The sequence below is a fragment of the Panthera pardus genome, unplaced genomic scaffold (assembly GCF_024362965.1).
Source record: "Panthera pardus isolate Hobbes unplaced genomic scaffold, ASM2436296v1 HiC_scaffold_25, whole genome shotgun sequence".
NCBI classification, from domain to species: domain Eukaryota; kingdom Metazoa; phylum Chordata; class Mammalia; order Carnivora; family Felidae; genus Panthera; species Panthera pardus.
Genome location: NW_026526821.1, coordinates 34,698,164 through 34,715,024, shown reverse-complemented (window position 1 = coordinate 34,715,024; position 16,861 = coordinate 34,698,164). Strand labels below are relative to the sequence as shown.

The 16,861-nt window shown below is 39.2% G+C and overlaps 1 protein-coding gene and 1 long non-coding RNA gene across 7 annotated transcripts in view; one reads left to right on the top strand and one right to left on the bottom strand.

Annotated features, from left to right (window-relative positions):
* PLCB1 (phospholipase C beta 1) overlaps window positions 1-16,861 on the bottom strand; it is a 696,728-nt gene that overhangs the window by 49,934 nt on the left and 629,933 nt on the right. The gene's annotated exons all lie outside the window — the stretch shown is intronic.
* Window positions 576-16,861, top strand: part of LOC109274723 (uncharacterized) — a 92,366-nt gene continuing 76,080 nt past the window's right edge. For 3 of the 4 annotated variants that reach the window (XR_008417777.1, XR_008417775.1, XR_002083801.2), the window contains exons 1-2: window positions 856-946; window positions 3,553-3,628. This is a non-coding gene — a long non-coding RNA (uncharacterized LOC109274723). Of the gene's footprint in view, window positions 665-855; window positions 947-3,552; window positions 3,629-16,861 lie in introns of those variants that run through there. The other variant, XR_008417776.1, reaches the window with a different exon arrangement.

Genomic DNA, 16,861 nt, shown 5'->3' with positions numbered 1-16,861 from the left:
TCATTAATATTAAATTAAATTAAATAAATCAGATGCATGTCAGCAAGAAAACTAAATGTCAAAAAGGCTGAATTTTAGCTCCCTTTACTATGGAATTACTGGTCCAATGACTCCTTCCAGGCATACATCAACATGGAATTCTATGTTGATCAGATGTCCTCAAATCTGCCTACAGAACATTCTAAAAATATCTATTTGCCCCAGGATATAAAGAAAGACAGTACAAACCAAAGTAGGTGGATAGGAACCAGGCTCAGAAGTCTTACAGACTGGAAATATATGAGTTCATGTTCGTTCTATCATATCATGGTATTAACCTGAAAAACCCCCTAGCACCCAGTGATTGGAACTGCCACTGGGAGGTCAAGGGTGCACACTCCTGAGGTGGGGATTTGCATTTGTGCCTGAATTTAGCCATGCCCAAGAAAACCTGGACAGCATTTTGTTGGCCGACATTCCCTTGGGTCACAGATTTTCCTGATGATTTACTCCTTTGAAGTCACTTAGGCTTAAGGCTAATGCTGAGGACTTAAGAGATTTAAACAAGCAATGCATTTCCTGAGGGTTTTTTTCCCCCCAGATACAATCTTGTACAACAACATTATCCAATGGGTGTTGGCTGAGCTTCCTAAGGTACTTTGTCACAGCACCAGTCAATACACAGGTACAAAAGATGCAATCCTGTTCCTGCAGAAATTCTCAATAGCCTTGTGGCATTCTGGCAGGGAATGGCTCCACGAAGATCTTGCATGTATTTAATCCTGGCCCAATAAGAGGTGGCATATTCTTAATAGTGAGCCCATTCTCAAGAGATGGGGAGACATGATAATAATGAGAACAGATTGATGCTGGCTTGGCTCAGGTCCCACTCAAAATAATTTTTCATTGTTTCAGCCATTCCGCCTAAGAGAAGGTTAAGAAGATAATTGGCAATGCCGTCAGGAGGGTAAGTGAATTTCCTTGTTTCATGCTGTCAAGCCTTTGAGAGAACTTAATTTGTGTTTTGACAATGGGGAGGATAGCGGGTTCTAGACAGAAATGAGCTTTCGACAGTATCTTTAAAGAATTACAGAAAGACTCTGAGAAAGCGGAGGTTTTGATGAAGCCCTTTGGATTCATGTTAAAAGCTACCTCCAGCATTTCTGGAGCCCTTACCCCAGTCCACCATCAAATCCTAACATGTAGGGTATCCTCCAGCAAGCAAATCAGGGCATGAGCTCTGAGGACACTATTCCTTCCTCTGATTTCCTTTTCCAAAACCACACAGAATGGTCTCTTTCAAAGTGATTTGTGACACTGCTACGTTCCCTCCTTTAGCTCAAGCATTAGCAAACTTTTCTGTAAAGAGTCGGAGAGTAAACATTTTAGACTTTGCAGACTATCGGGTCTGTTACAGCTACTCATTCTGGCAGCTGCAGTGAGACAACAGTCACAGACAATACAAAAAGGAATGGGCATGGCTGTGTTGAATAAAACTTTATTTAGAAACCCTAAATTTGGAATTTTGGATGATTTTCTTACGTTCTAAAATATCATTCTTCCTTTGATTGTTTTTCAATCATTAAATTTTTTTTTTAACATTTATTTATGATTGAGAGACAGAGGGAGACAGAGCGTGAGCAGGGGAGGGGAAGAGAGAGAGGGTGACACAGAATCCAAAGCAGATTCCAGGCTCTGAGCTGTCAGCACAGAGCCCAATGCAGTGCTTGAACTCATGAACCATGAGATCATGACCTGACCTGGAGTCAGACACTTAACTGACTCAGCCACTCAGGCGCCCCATGTTTTTCAATCACTTTAAAATGTAAAAGTCATTCTTAGTTCATCAGGCTATGCAAAACTGGCAGTAGCCTGGATTTGATTCCTACTTTAGTCAGAGACCTTTCAGTTGAACTTTCTGGGACGGTGCAAAAGTTACATACTGGCACTGTTCAACACTGTAGACACCAGCTACACAGCACTATTGAAATGTGGCTGCTGTGACACAAACACTTCATTTTTAAGATTATTTGATTATTTTAATTCTAATTGCCACTTGTGGCTAGTGGCTACTGTGTTAGACAGTGCAGCTCCATAATTATCTTTCATATTAATTTGAAAAACACGTTCTTGCCTTTTGCCTACGTTAAAAAAAATAAAGAAACAAATAGATTCTTCTACTTACTGCTTAAGTTATACAGTTACTGTTCCTTCTGAAAAAATCATAGTTGATGTCTTGGTTTTAATTACATAAGAAATATGGGCAAACACACACAGCATGTGCAAATACATGCTCACACATGCATGAAATGCAGCTCTTCACTGAAATGTCATCACTACCAAATTCAGCAAAACAAAAATTGTGGAAAGATGGGGCGCCTGGGTGGCTCAGTTTGTTAAGCATCCGACTTTGGCTCAGGTCATGATATCACGGCTCCTGAGTTTGAGCCCTGCATCGGGCTCCGTGTTGACAGCTCAAAGCCTGGAGCCTGCTTCAGATTCTGTGTCCCTTTCTCACTCTGCTCCTCCCCCATTCATTCTCTCTCTCTCTCTCTCTCTCTCTCTCAGGAATAAATAAACATTAAAACAAATTTTTAAAAAAATTGTGGAAGGAAAACTATGCCTATCAATAAGGATAGTATCCTCTTATTCAATATCTACTATGAAAACCCAATATTAGACAATGAAAACTACTGTATAATATGAACTTAAACTTTTCTACTAGTTTCCTCAATTATTCGTTTCAAAATCCTATACTTCTGTTAAACATAGCTTACAATAATGAGCTTGCAAGACTGACCCAAGGATGTCATGTTCTAAAATAAATGAGGTGGTCATTTCTAAGTAAATGACTGTGCGTGAACCCCCAGCCATCTCAAATAAAATCTCAGACCATCTATGGCCAGTACCTCATGCTAATCCCACAGGTCAAGGCCAAAGTAATTGACTAGTAAAAGACAAACGCATAAAATCACTAACGCTTAAACAGTTTTGGTAACAAGCATCATTCAGCACACATATAAAGTCCTGTTCATTAAAATCTAACCCAATTAAAAAGTATTCTTCATCTTGATTAAGACCATTTATGGTGAAACGTCTATCATTACTGGCAGAGGTAATCTAGAGTTACCTAAGGAAATTCTAAAGCAAGAAATGGGGATGGTTGTCTATCCTTGGTAAAACAAAACAAAGCAAAATAATAGGGAAGAAGTAGAAGTTTGTGGTGAAAAAAAAAAAAAAATTCTTGCCCCTACAATTCTAATGCTGTGTTCAGAATAACCTCAGGCCAAGATGCTCCTTGAAAGTGCTCCAAGGCTCCATCTGAGGTCTTTTCTTTCTCTTGCTATATTCTGTTCCTTGGGAACCTCATTCATGCTCATGTCTCCCTTCCACCTTTATACCTATACCTGTATTTACATCTGATTCACAAATCTTTACTTTCCAGTGAACTTGTCTCTTCATTCTAAATTGGTATACCTCACCATCTGCATGACTTCTCTCTTAGATGCCTCTAAGGCATTTGAGTCATGCCATGTCCAATTCTGCCCTCATGGCTCCTTCCATCTTTTACAGTTTGGCTGTCTTCTGAAATTCCCTGGGCCAGTGATGGGTGACAATAACCACCCAGTTGCACAAACTTCAAATCCAGGTAATTCTGACTCTTTCCCTCCACCTACCACTGACCTAGCACCAAATCCTACTTCTTGCATCCTTCTACCTCTCTTTTTCTCCGTTGTTACAAACCAATCCACACGGCTAATGTCTCTTGACTGCACTAATAGAATAGCCCTAATCTTTTACATCCTGCTTGCCCTTTTTATCCTTTAATTTGTTCTCTTCAATCAATAGGATTTTTTCAAAACTTAAATCTGGTCATATCACTACCTCCACCCAGGCTTAAGACTTGTTAGGATAAAAACCAAAATTGCTAATGTGTGGGTTTCACTTCTGTCCACCTTTCTTTCCCCATTTTATATTTTCTTCTTTGCTTTTTGTGGGTTTCACTTCTGTCCACCTTTCTTTCCCCATTTTATATTTTCTTCTTTGCTTTGTGTGCACTCTCTACCATGGCCTTTCAGTCCCTTGAACACATAATGGTCCCTCCTACCACACATCCTTTGCATGTACTATTTTTTCTCTCTACAAAGATTTCCCTTCATCTATATACTCTTCCTCACTCCACTGGACCCCACATCATTTACTTACTTAGTTTCTACTCAGCTTCAGCACCCAATTCAAATATTACTTGTTCTAAGAAGTCCTACCTGATCTTTTACCCTTTGATACCTACCCCATCCAGACTAGTCTAGATTTTTCTGTAATAAATTTTCCTGGAAACATCATCCTTTCCTTCAGAGAAGGTATGTCAGTTTGTAGCTACACATTCCTTTATGTGATCATTTGTTTTCTGCCTACCTCTCTCACTTCTCCATTAGTTCTGCTAGAGCAGGGACTGTGTCTACTTTTATAAACAATGCTTTCGCCAGAACCTGGTATGGTACAGACACATTACATGAATTTAAGAAATGTTTGAATGGAGAAATGTACAACAAGGATATGGGGATAGTATAAATATATGGAAGCATCTGGGGACGGGAAGTATAAGATGCCAACCTTCTATGCAAGCCCAAGCTACTCCAGGGATATTTCCTCTCTACAGCTGGTTTTGACTTACAGACTCCGTGGCTCAACACCAACTAATATACATGCTATTATGGGGTGTGTGTTGTGTGTGGTTTACTAACTTACTCCTTCCTGTCTCCATGTTACATTTCTGTTTTTATTTCCCCCACATCTCATTTTCCCCATTTATTCTCTATTGATTTTTATCTTTCTATTCTGCGTGCACTATTGTCAGCTGCGTTAGCTGTGCAAACAAAGCTACCTCTAAATAAATAACATTTATAATTATAATAATTAATCCCAATCCTTATCGTACCTTTAAAGCTCTGAAGTCCAAAACCCTGAAGACACATTAATTCCAGTGGCTTTGTGATAATCAAGCAGCCAGTTGGTTACTGGAAAAATAGCCAGACAACCTCATTGTCTCAGTATGATTATTTATTTGCCCTTGAGGCTACATATAGTTTTTATCGCATGCTCTTCCATATCCACTTCATGCTGTCCCTGAATCCCTCTGAATTTCTGGGCATGTAATAAAAGTAAGATAAATGAAGCAAAGACAGAATCTATTCAGACTCTAGCATCCAATGAAAATAATAGACAGTGAAATCATATTTAAACTTGTGCTGTGATGCCTTTGGATTTACCTTGAAGACATTTTTCTGGGACAGGTAACTGTCCTGGGGTTGGTGGCTGGTATATCAACGCTGTTTTCCAGGGTCTCTTCTCAGAGATATATTTGCATCCATCTGACATTGATTCATGTAGCCAGATGGCAAAGGACAGAGCTGGGTCATTCCATACAAGGTGTGACCTACTTACAGGTCCAACAATCTGTGGTTTAATACTAAATAAAAGTATTGAGCCTTTGAGTTAAAAAATGCAGTTTGATTACTGTACATGCAGCATGAACAGTCTGAATGCAGGATGCATCAGGTGCAACAAACAAAGGGATACGATGCTAAACTGATTCTCCAAGGCTGGGTGATAAGGAGTGTGGTGGGTGTCATTGCCAACTCAGTGAGGTGCTGACAAAGCCGTTAAGAACCAGGAATGAACACTGAGGCAAAATGTCAAAGTGAACAAAATGTCACTAGCATATAATGGTGATGACCTTATGACTTGGTCGGAAGTATTCCAGGATATTTTGAATGTGTAAAATCTTCAAGGGCCTTCTGAACTATCTAAGAGGTGGTAGAGACCAAATGCATCCCTGTGTAAAAAGCCTTCCTGGTTTGAGCCTGTTCTCTGTTGAAACAAGGTATGAACCCAAAGGATAAGAACTGAATCAGAGCATCCCATAGAAGCAAAGACGCAGTTAGGGCCTTTGCCCCTAACACCAAGACATAACTGGTTTAAAATGGCCTTGTTTGAAACTGGCCACAGACATGTCAAATCAAATATTAATATTTCAATATGATATAAAACTGGATAAAGTATATATTAATTGATTAGGAAGCTAATATAATGTTGTTTTAGGAAATAATATCATCTCTGTTCTCCCCAGTTCACATACTAATTTTATCGCAACAGATCAAAGGTAGAACTATCATTCTTTTAATTAGTCTTGGAATTCAGAAGTGTTTTCCCAATAGGGGATTGCAATGCCATTTCTGAGAAGTGTTCAGGGAGATGCAAGACTGTTGTTTAGGAAATTTATCCAGCTCATGTGTAGCTGCCTTTTATTTGCTTTCTGGTGGAGACTCTGACTTTGCTACAATAATTGGATTTGTATCCTAATACTCTTCTTACCACTGATCTCATCCTTCAATCTGCACGCTGCCTATAGGCATTGCTATAACTCTATAGTTAAGAGAAATGCCCAGAATCCCACTCCTACCTCTTTGGTAAATAGGCCTCCAAATTGCTCAGGTCTTGATTTTACTCTGACCATTTTAGAACACTGCTCCTGACAACTGGGAGGCCAGCCCTCTGACATATGTTGACATTAGTATCAATAGTTGATACTAATGGATTCATTTTTTTAAATCTTATGTTGTATTTTTTTTTTTTTTTTTACAATCTTATTGACTATATTCTCTATGCTGTACTTTTCATCCCTGGGACTTATTTATTTTATAACTGGAAGTTTCTACCTCTTACTTCAAGTTTGCTTGTACTTTTTTTCTTGCTTTCTTTTGGATTACTTTTTCCAACCTCATATTTTTTTTTCTCTCAAACATATGAAGTTTTATATTCTTGTAATACTAGACATTTCAATATTTATCACAATCAAGCAAGTGTATATCAATATCTTTACACTCTTGCTGAACAACACAAGGATGTAGGATATTTTAATACCAATGACCTCTTCTTGAATGGTATAGAATTGTTTTATATGTCAGTTCTAATCTAATCCCATAAGACATTACTATCATTTTATATAATCAATGTTCATGTAGAATTATCTACCTATTTACAATTTTCTTTGGTCTTTGTTCAGACTGTCCATCTGGATTGATTCTTCCTCTGACTAGCATAAAGGTTTATGATTTCCTTTAATGAAGGTCTGCTAACAGCAATCACTCAGCCCTTCCTGCCCCCTCACCCCTACCCCTCATCTTCTGTCGTGTGGGTTGGACTAAAAATGCCTTTAGTGCTGTCACTTTTAAGTGATAAACTCTAGACTGGCAGAACTTCTCTTTCAGCACATTGGATACTAGCCCACTGGCTTCTTGCTTCCATTGCTACTGCTAAGAAGCCAATTTTGCATTTAATTGTCATTTCTCTAAAAATAATTTCTCCTTAGCTGTTTTTAAGATATTCGCTTTGTCCTTGGTCTTCTGAAACTGCAATATGATGCATATAGATATGGAATTGTTTAAAATGTATCTTGTTTGGGATTACTGAATCTATGAATTTGTACCTTTCATCCACTCTGAAATACAACCCCTTCTCATATTCTCCCGTCCTCATTGTCGCTCACCTCTTCTTCTCATGTTATCCATCCTGGCTCTTAATCTCTCTACCATATTTTTCATCTCTGACACTCTCCTCAGTATTACTCCTACTGAGTAATATTATAGGTCTCTTTCAAAATCTCCTAAGTCTCTCTCTATTGCTGGAATCTGGAATTTTAAATGTAATTGTGTTTTCATTCATAAAAAGTTAGTTTGGTTTCAAATGTACTTCATCCCCCTTTTTAGTCAATTGCTTTTGAAGCATATTATCAATTCTAAAAGCACTTGTTTAACATTCTGTTCTCATAATTCCAAAATATAAAGTTTTATAGTGCTCATTCTGCTGTCTTTTGTTTCTGCAGGTTCTCATTCATGGACTTTCTTTGTATTCATTGTAATTGCTTTGATGAGCTGATATTTCTTGGAAATTTAACTGTAGTAATGGCATAAGGTCTGGTTTGAGGACGGGCTCCTTTAGAGACAAATAGATTGATTACACCAGGAGCCCCAAAGATTTCTAGGATGAGACATATTTAAACGAAATCCTGAGTGTGTTAGGTGGTGTGAATTGAAGTTTAAACCCACATGAGGGATAGCTTGTGATCATGAATTCTAAGGGAGAAATTTTCCTCCTCAAAACACTAAGCTTTGAGACCAACGATTTTCTTGCAGTTCTTTGAAATGATGAGTTTATTTTTTATTCATGAATACTGTGGTGTTGTGTAGTCCTCTGAAATCCCAAGTTTATGTACTGGGGCTCTTATTAGACTCCTCACTTTGTCTACATTTCCTGTTTGTCCACTACCCACACATCATGAAAAAAAAAAGTAAGTTCAATGTCAACTTGACAGATACTTTCAAGGTGAAAAACAGCTTTACTTCTCTCTCTGCCTCTCTGGGTACCTGCTTTCACTTGGGCTTTGTGCTTTGAGCATTCCTTAATTTCTTTCCCATTCGCTGATGAATTTAAACATATTTTGAAAGTTATACAGAGTTTTTATTGGAAACTCAGGTCTCTACAGTTTGCTTTTTGATGTTTTCAGAGCTTAGATCATCAGCAACAGATGTGGGTTTCTATATGGCTGAGGAACAGGTGACTTTAGGATTGCTTCAGAATCACTGTAATTCTACTAAAAACCAATCAAGTTTGAAGGGCTAATTAACAGAAATGCAGTGATATCAACGAATCATAACAGCTTCTTTTAGGCTAAATTGGACTTTTTAAAACCAGAAATAGAAAGAAAGAGGGCACTTGAAACAAGTGGATCCAGATGAACAGTTAGAGAAAAGCCTCGATTTCGAACCATCTCCCATTTGAAACTAACTTGTAGCAGTAATAAAGTCTTTAACATTAAAATTTGGAATATTTTTTGATCACCCAGATCATATACAAATACATTATTTCTAGAAACACATGTCAACACACAATATAGTTAGCTGCAAAGCATCCCTTGACCACCTCGCCAATCCCAGCCGCCTCCTTCAACTTAACCACGGTTTAAAAGTTTGATGTGGGGGCGCCTGGGTGGCTCAGTTGGTTAGGTGTCCAACTTAGGCTCAGGTCATGATCTCATGGTTTGTGAGTTCGAGCGTCGTGTTGGGCTCTGTGCTGATGGCTCAGAGCCTGGAGCCTGCTTTGGATTCTGTGTCTCCCTCTCTCTCTGCCCCTAACCCGTTCATGCTCTGTCTCTCTCTCAAAAATAAACATTTAAGAAACTTTTAAAAAGATAATAAGCATTTAAATAAGCATTAAAAATAAAGTAAAAGTTTGATGTGTAAAAGTCTAGAACTTCCTATATATTATTCTTACTTATATTCATATCTATGCACATACACGTAGACACCGAGTTTGTTTTCCATTTTAGAAAAACATGTAGAAGGTATGGTATTCTGCACATCCAGACATATTTTTGAGTTCTACTTTCTTGCCTAGTAGTTCAGATATAACAATCCTCCATTAAATCATTTCATAATTTTGAAGATTTGACTTCTAGATTTTCTGTAGGAAATCTTGATCCCATCCGACTGTCAATTTGTGACTGGAAGTTTCCTTTCTGGAAATACTTGGACATTTATCTTTCTTCTTAGTATTCCAAAATTTCCCTGCTTTGGGCCTTACTGTGGACCCTTTCTCTCATGTTGCTGGGCAATCAGTTTGGCTCTTCTGTCTGGTAACTAATGTTCTTCAGTTGTGAAAACGTTTCTTATCAGATTTCTTTGATAATTTGTTTCCTTCAGTTTTCTCTTTCTGGTGCCCCTCTCAGTTGGGGGCCTGTGCTCTGGTCACTTACTTTTTGCCTTTCTTTTCTCCAAAATCAGTTACCTCTTTTCTGTTTGCCTTCTACATTCTAATGATATATTGATCTCCTATACACTATTAACACTTGTTTTGCATTCTTTGACTCTTTTCTCCCCCTTAACTATCATTCTGGGAGAAACCATTTACATGCCACTTCTAAGAATCTGTCCCTTGAAGTGCACAAGACTCTTTAAGAATACACATAGGAACGGGTGCTTGGTAGCTCGGCGGGTTAAGCAACCAACTCTTGATTTTATCTCTGGTCGTGATCTCACAGTTGATGAGTTTGGGCACTGTCAGTGCAGAGCCTGCTTGGGATTCTCTCTCTCTCTCTCTCTCTCTCTCTGTCTCTCCCCCCATCCCTCTACCTCTTCCCCACTCATGCTCTCTCTCTCTCTCTCAAAATAAATAAGTAAACATTAACAAAATAATATACATAGGTTATATAAATGTGTTCCATATTTTAAAGTTTCTGTTGTTTTATATTATTATATATAATTATATGCTATATATTATCTATATATGAATGAGAGAGAGGTTATTTCTACTATAGAGAAAAATTTGTTGCCTTTTAAAATTTAAATTGCATCCAGGACAGGGGCACCTGGGTGGCTCAGTCGGTTAAGCAACCGACTTCGGTTCAGGTCATGATCTCACAGTTCCTGAGTTCAAGCCCTGCATTGGGCTTTGTGCTGACAACTCAGAGCCTGGAGCCTGCTTTGAATTCTGTGTCTCCCTCTCTCTCTGCCCTCCCCTGCTCACACTCTGTCTCTCTCTCTCTCTCAAAAATGAATAAACTTCAAAAAATTTTAATTGTGTCCAGTGCATAATGAGACCCTTTTTTTTAGTATATAAATTTTTTATTGTTTTGTAATCAGCAGATAATTTTTAATATTCAGGCCTGTATAGGTCTTATTTCTTTTTTTGTGTTGCATTGTAATTCACTAAAATGGAATAGGGCTGGGAGAAGAGAGTAGCTGGGAGTGAGGTTGGGAGGACAAAATAGGACACTGGAGACTAGATGTCTGGCCTGGTCCTACCACTATCTGTGAGTGGACCTCTCTGGGCCTCTTTTCATATCTGCTAAATGAAGATGTCAGCCCAGCTTATTTCAAAGTGCTTTGCATTTCTTATTGTATGTATTTCTTATTCTGTGTAATTTTTCTTTTTTGTTTTTTTAAAATGTTTCTTTCTTTTTAAGAGAGATAGAGAGAGAGGAGGGGCAGAGAGAGAGAGGGAGACACAGAATTCAAAGCAGGCTCCAGGCTCTGAGCTGTCAGCACAGAGCCCGACATCGTGACCTGAGCTGAAGTCGGACACTTAACTGACTCAGCCACCCAGACGCCCCTGTAATTTTTCTAAAATTATCTACCTTAGGTTTCTCAGGGTTAGCAGTGGGGTTTACCCCATCTTTGGATGAATGTAAATTCAATTTGCCCATGGCTCAACACGTTTTTGCATGAATAAGGAAGCTAGCAGAGAACGCACTGTAGCCTGAACACAAGATGTTGTCAGGAGTCCAGTGGAAAAATCCCCTGTTAAGTCAGAAAGGATAACGCCCTTCCTGGACACTGGAGGTAATGAAAACAAAACCCTCAAGGTTACATAATCAATTTTTCAATTAATAAACTTTCTCCTCCCTTTAATAGTGTATACATTAATCGCAGCTGAAAATGGGTAAAGGCAGGAACACAAAGGAAAGTAGACTGGAACGAACAATGCAAAAAAGCAGAAATTACATGTACCTGACATCTGCACAACACACAAGGGAAGCCTGTGACCTGGGATCAAAGGGAACTGGATCTCTAAAATGGTGGGCATTATACCTGGATAGCTAGTGTGGAGGTGGCTGCGCAACAAGACAATGAGGCGGGCTCACTTAGGACTGTGTTCCCTGGGACATGGTAGAGGGATGCGTAGTTTGAAAAAAATATCTACGGATTAACACATTTGATAGGTAATGCACGTGGTACAAATTTCAAAGAGGACAAGACGCTCTCATTCAGGGGTGCGATACAATTTTACTGCCTATAAGCTGTTATGTACCAATATGGGTTTCTTTAAATTAGAGATATGGACCAAAACTATGAGTGAATCTGGCTTTTAAATATGCTTACATATTTAATAATTATATATTTTATATTTCTATATTATCTTATGTTGATATATTTGATATATAATATATATGTATATATGTACTTGTATATGTATTTTATATGTAATATGTATGTATATATACTTACCACGGATGGATGAGGATGGGGAGCTACTTTCAAATCCATTGCTCTCCAATTTCAAGAGAAAAAATATTTTAAAAAGAAAACCTATTGTCTATTCTACTTTGATAAGTGAGTGAGTGCTACAATTCCAAGATTAGAAATCTAGGTGATAAAATAGTTCTCAATATTTAGTCTCGAGGCTTTCCAACTAAATTGGCTTTAATCTTTATATGGAATGCTCCCTAAAGACCAAAATCCTGGTCAAAACAATGGCAAGTGCAGTGCAGCTGGTGGCCTCCCTAGGTACCTTCACTTGGCATCTTGGGTCCTGTAAAATCACACATAGTAGCTTTTTTCACGTTTTAGTTTATCAGGAGGACTTAAATACTGAGGAATACATAGAAGTGTAAATGATTTATGAGAAAACTCTGACCAACACACCAAATAATATATTTAGGCACCAGGTTTAAAGAAAAGGAAACAACGATTTCAGAGCCCACATCTGGCAGTCATATCAGGATGGAGAGATGTGCAGGTCACAAGGAAAACTTTGCTGACTCTGTGCCCTTGCGGGGGCATACATTCACTTATGAATAGATGTACAGGATAAATCTACTGAAATATCTTCAGAAAAGTGGCTGTCAAGAGCCAGTCTCATTAATTTTTCTGATACGAATATTTTATTTTATAGCTGATCTTAATAGAAAGATACTCTGAGCAGTTACAGATGAAATACACCTTTCAGAAAAACCACAAATTTCAGGTTATAGCTCAGCAGAATTGAGCATACTTTTCAGCCATGAGATAGTAAACATTTCTTTTACAAATGTGACTTTAAAGGCTTTGACTAAAAATCTTGTCAAAGCTTTAGACAAGAGTTCTGTTTGGTAGAGAAAATTATAAGAGAAACCGGGAGACTGGCCGCACCTGCGCAAGTGTGCTTTTTGTTCCCCTGTGACCCAACCTTGGCAAAACTGTTTGTTATTCACCTCGTCACAAACAGCTCTGTCACAGCAGGTGTTGGGTTTGGAGGGGACACGGTGTCCAGGAAACCTGCAATCAGGTTAGCAAACTCCCAGGAGACCCATTCCCTTTCAATTGACTTGGAGTTGTCTGGCACTGCCTACCACAGCCCCTGAGCTGTCTGCCCAGGAAAGGGTGTCATGTGAGTCACAGCGGAAACACTTCCCCAAAACCACTCTCCCTGGAGGTGGAGGAGCCACACATCGAATGACAGAAAGGAAAGCTGCCCAAGCCTTTCTAACTATGAAAGAAAACACCATTTCCTTAGAGTTGCTTCACAATTCCACTTCCCTATAGAACCGGATTTAAAAGCTTCTTGTACAACTCAGTCTCTTTGCATAACGTCCAGCTTTTCAAATATGTCCTTCTGACTTCTAGTTCTTCAAAATGGTGGCTCAGTCTATTTCAGAACTCAGAGTGCCTTCCAAGTGGGAGAAGAGGAGTCAGCAGGCTCAGACTTTCAAGGCTTCCTTCTATATCCTCACAGGTGTCTGCTGTGAAGTGGCTGGACTAGACTTCTCCACAGATTAATGGCTGCTGGCCATCCAGGGTGATTGATTGGTAACCACCTCTTGAGTCCATGGTCCAAGCCAATTGGCCTGAGGGAGCCTTTTTGTCTTGTTCTTGGGCTTCCACCAGCCCCCTCAATACCACCACTTTTTATCACTGGGGCACACAGGACATTTCCTTTTCCCTCTCAGATGTACATGATATGGGAACTTTCCAGATTTGGGCCCAGAGAGTAGAAGTGACAGAGGTACATACAAATATCACCTCCTGCTCTCTTCTCTCTCCCTTCTTTTCCCCACAGTTCTCAGGGTTGAAAGGGACACTCTCCTCTTCCTCCAGGGCACACCCTGAGTCCTGTTATCCCTGGGTGTAGGGTAAGACTCCAGCCCCTTAGGCTATCTGTGTTCAAAGAAGCTAAAGGAATTTGGAGAAATCCCTTCCTCTCTTCAAATCTCTGTTTTTCAAGATTTCTGCCCTGCTAATGAGGACCTTCTCCCTCAGGGAGTCCTGTCCTTTTTCTTTCCTGGAGCTGTGATTCAGGAAGGGTGGGGAGGGAAGGAGGATGCTTAAGGAGAAAAGAAAATATATCGGCTTATTATGTGCAAAGTAGTTTCATTCCTACACAAGACAGAGTGAATTCTAATCACAGCAGGGTAAATGTGGAAATCTCTTGAACTACGGGTACATTGTGTAGCAACCATGCAGGCTTTATGCCCTCGTGGATCAGCTCTGGGGAATCACTCTGTAAGGTGTATCAGAACTACTGTTAATGTATTAAATAGCAAGAGAAAACAACCCAAACATTTAAACAGTGTCTAGGGAAACCCTTTATTGTTCTTGAGAGTTCTGTCTAGGGAAAGAAACCCTTTATTGTTCTTCATAGTTCTTGAGAGTTTATGCTGCACACTCATTAAGATATTGTTCTTTCACTGAATACTGATTCATCAGAAAAAAACACAACCCTGCCAACAGTTAAATAGGTGAGGTCCCTTTTTCTCTATTCTTGCCTGGCAATCATTTTATTTAGTAGTCTCATTATAAACTAGACTGGACCAAAAGTTAGAAGTACTGATTCATCTCTTCTCAAATGGATTTTCCTTTATTCCCTACATCCCCCATGACTATTCCAGATTTCTGCTTCCCTTCAAGTCTGGACTTCTGGAAGAGTGTTAGATAAATAGTTGTCCATTCCTTGCCTCCTGTTTATCCCACTCTTATCCAGCCCCCACTCCCACCTTTCCACTGACTCATCACTAATACCAAGGGCACCAGTGGCCTCCTGGTTATTAATGTCAAAGGTGCCTTGCTGTACCATTCAGTCACTGTAGACACTATGCATCATTCCCTATATATTGATGCTGTTTTTTCCTCTTGGTTTCTCTGACAGTCTTGGTTTTCCTCCCATCTCACAGTTGTATCTTTTCTGTCTCTTTCAGGCTCTATCTCCTTTACCAGACCTCTTAAAACTACGAGTTATCTGGAACTAAGTCTTGGGATCCCTTCTCTTTCCCCTCTCTATGCCAAGGATTTTGTCTATTCTATGCTCAAATTCGTTCTAGATTCAGGATTCTCAGATTTTTGTGAATGTAAGTTAACCCGGAGAAAGGGGGAAAACTTCAAATCACTTAATCTTTTCGGCTTGAATTTTTTCTTTTATAATTACCCTCATAAGAGTCTCCTACAGTGCTACAGCAATAAGAGATCGTAAATAAACAGGATTTTCATCAGAAAGCAAGATGCATTGTGGTGGCAATTTGAAGTGTAGACCTGGGGCAGGAAATCAAGTCCCTTATTTGCTCTGTAAACTTAGGTACTTTCACTTACTGGGCTTCACCTTTTGGAGACCACAGGCATGACTTAATTGGAATTTTAATCAAAGGTTGAAAGTGAATTCTGCCAAATGGCATTTCATTTTCAAAATCTGAGTCTCTCTTTACTTGTTTGAAAGTGGTATAAAAGGGTAACAGCAGAGAGAAATGTTTCCAACAGAATATAAAGCTTAATCTGAAAACTGCTATTTACCCCAGCAGTTTTCTATTCTATTTCATTTACTGTCACTTAAAACTTTCAGTGGGAACAAAAATGTCCTCTTTAAAATGAATGAGGCAAGTATAAGCTTAGTATTAGCTGCAGGGTAGTATTAGCAGTGGGAGGGATATTATGTTATAGCTGAGGCAATTTTCAGGTAGAAGACATTGCTGGGTGGGTTAGAAATATGTTAGCAATGCTAAGTGTATATTTCAGGGGATTCTTCTGTTGCCTCAGAATGTTTTATATGGAGGTTCTGAGAGTCCATAGGTCAGCAAGGCAGGACTGCCCCTTTATGGTGAAGGAAAAAAGAAATAAAGGCTTGAAAAGGCAATAAATTAGATCTCAGCAGAAAGCTTTGTTTTGTTTATAAAGGATGGGTAAGATTGTTTGTAGCTGTGGTAAGCTGCAGTAGGAAGGCTGCATAAACCCTGGGAAAACCATATGCCATCAAAGTAAGGTTTGTGCCAGTGGTGTGCTACTAAATGTTTAGTACACGGCTCTCCTAGAAAAAGGAAGAGCCTTGTTTGTAGTGTTTCCTGATTTCCGTGGTGTAAATATTCCCATTATGATCAAGTCCAAGCTCTGGAAGCGAAGATCTTGAACGCTGACTTAGTGGAAGGTACTCCGTATCACTCCATCGTATAAGCGACCACACAGATACGACAGATGGAAAATACCTTGAGGGCACAGACAATCGTGAAATGTCTCAGCCAGCATGAGCTGAGTTTGGGGTGTTTGTTACCTTTGTTTTTAATACAATTTGTTTAATTGTAAGCTTATGTAACTTACATTTTTATAATGGCCGCATTTAACAACTAGTTCACAGAATCCCTGAAAAATTTAAAAATTAGTTCTTGTGAGCGAGTTTGTCCAACTGCAAGTTACCATTGGTTTGTCTTCAGAGAAATAAGGAAAATTAATATTAATATTTGCTGGAGCAACATTTAATTACATTTGAGTTCTGAGAGCTGCTCACTTTGCTTTCAGTGTTTTTGTACATTTTTCTAGAACTCTCTGTATCTGTCAATAGGTAAATCAAAGGCAATGATTACAATCATAATATGCTAGGGGATTCTGGGTGGCTCAGTCAGTTAAGTGTCCGACTTCGGCTCAGGCCATGATCTCACTGTTCCTGGGTTCGAGCCCTGTGTCGGGCTCTGTGCTGACAGCTCAGAGGTTGGAGCCTGCTTCGGATTCTGTGTCTCCCTCTCTCTCTGCCTCTCCCACACTCACGCTCTGTCTCTGTCTCTCAATAATAAATAAACATTAAAAAAAAT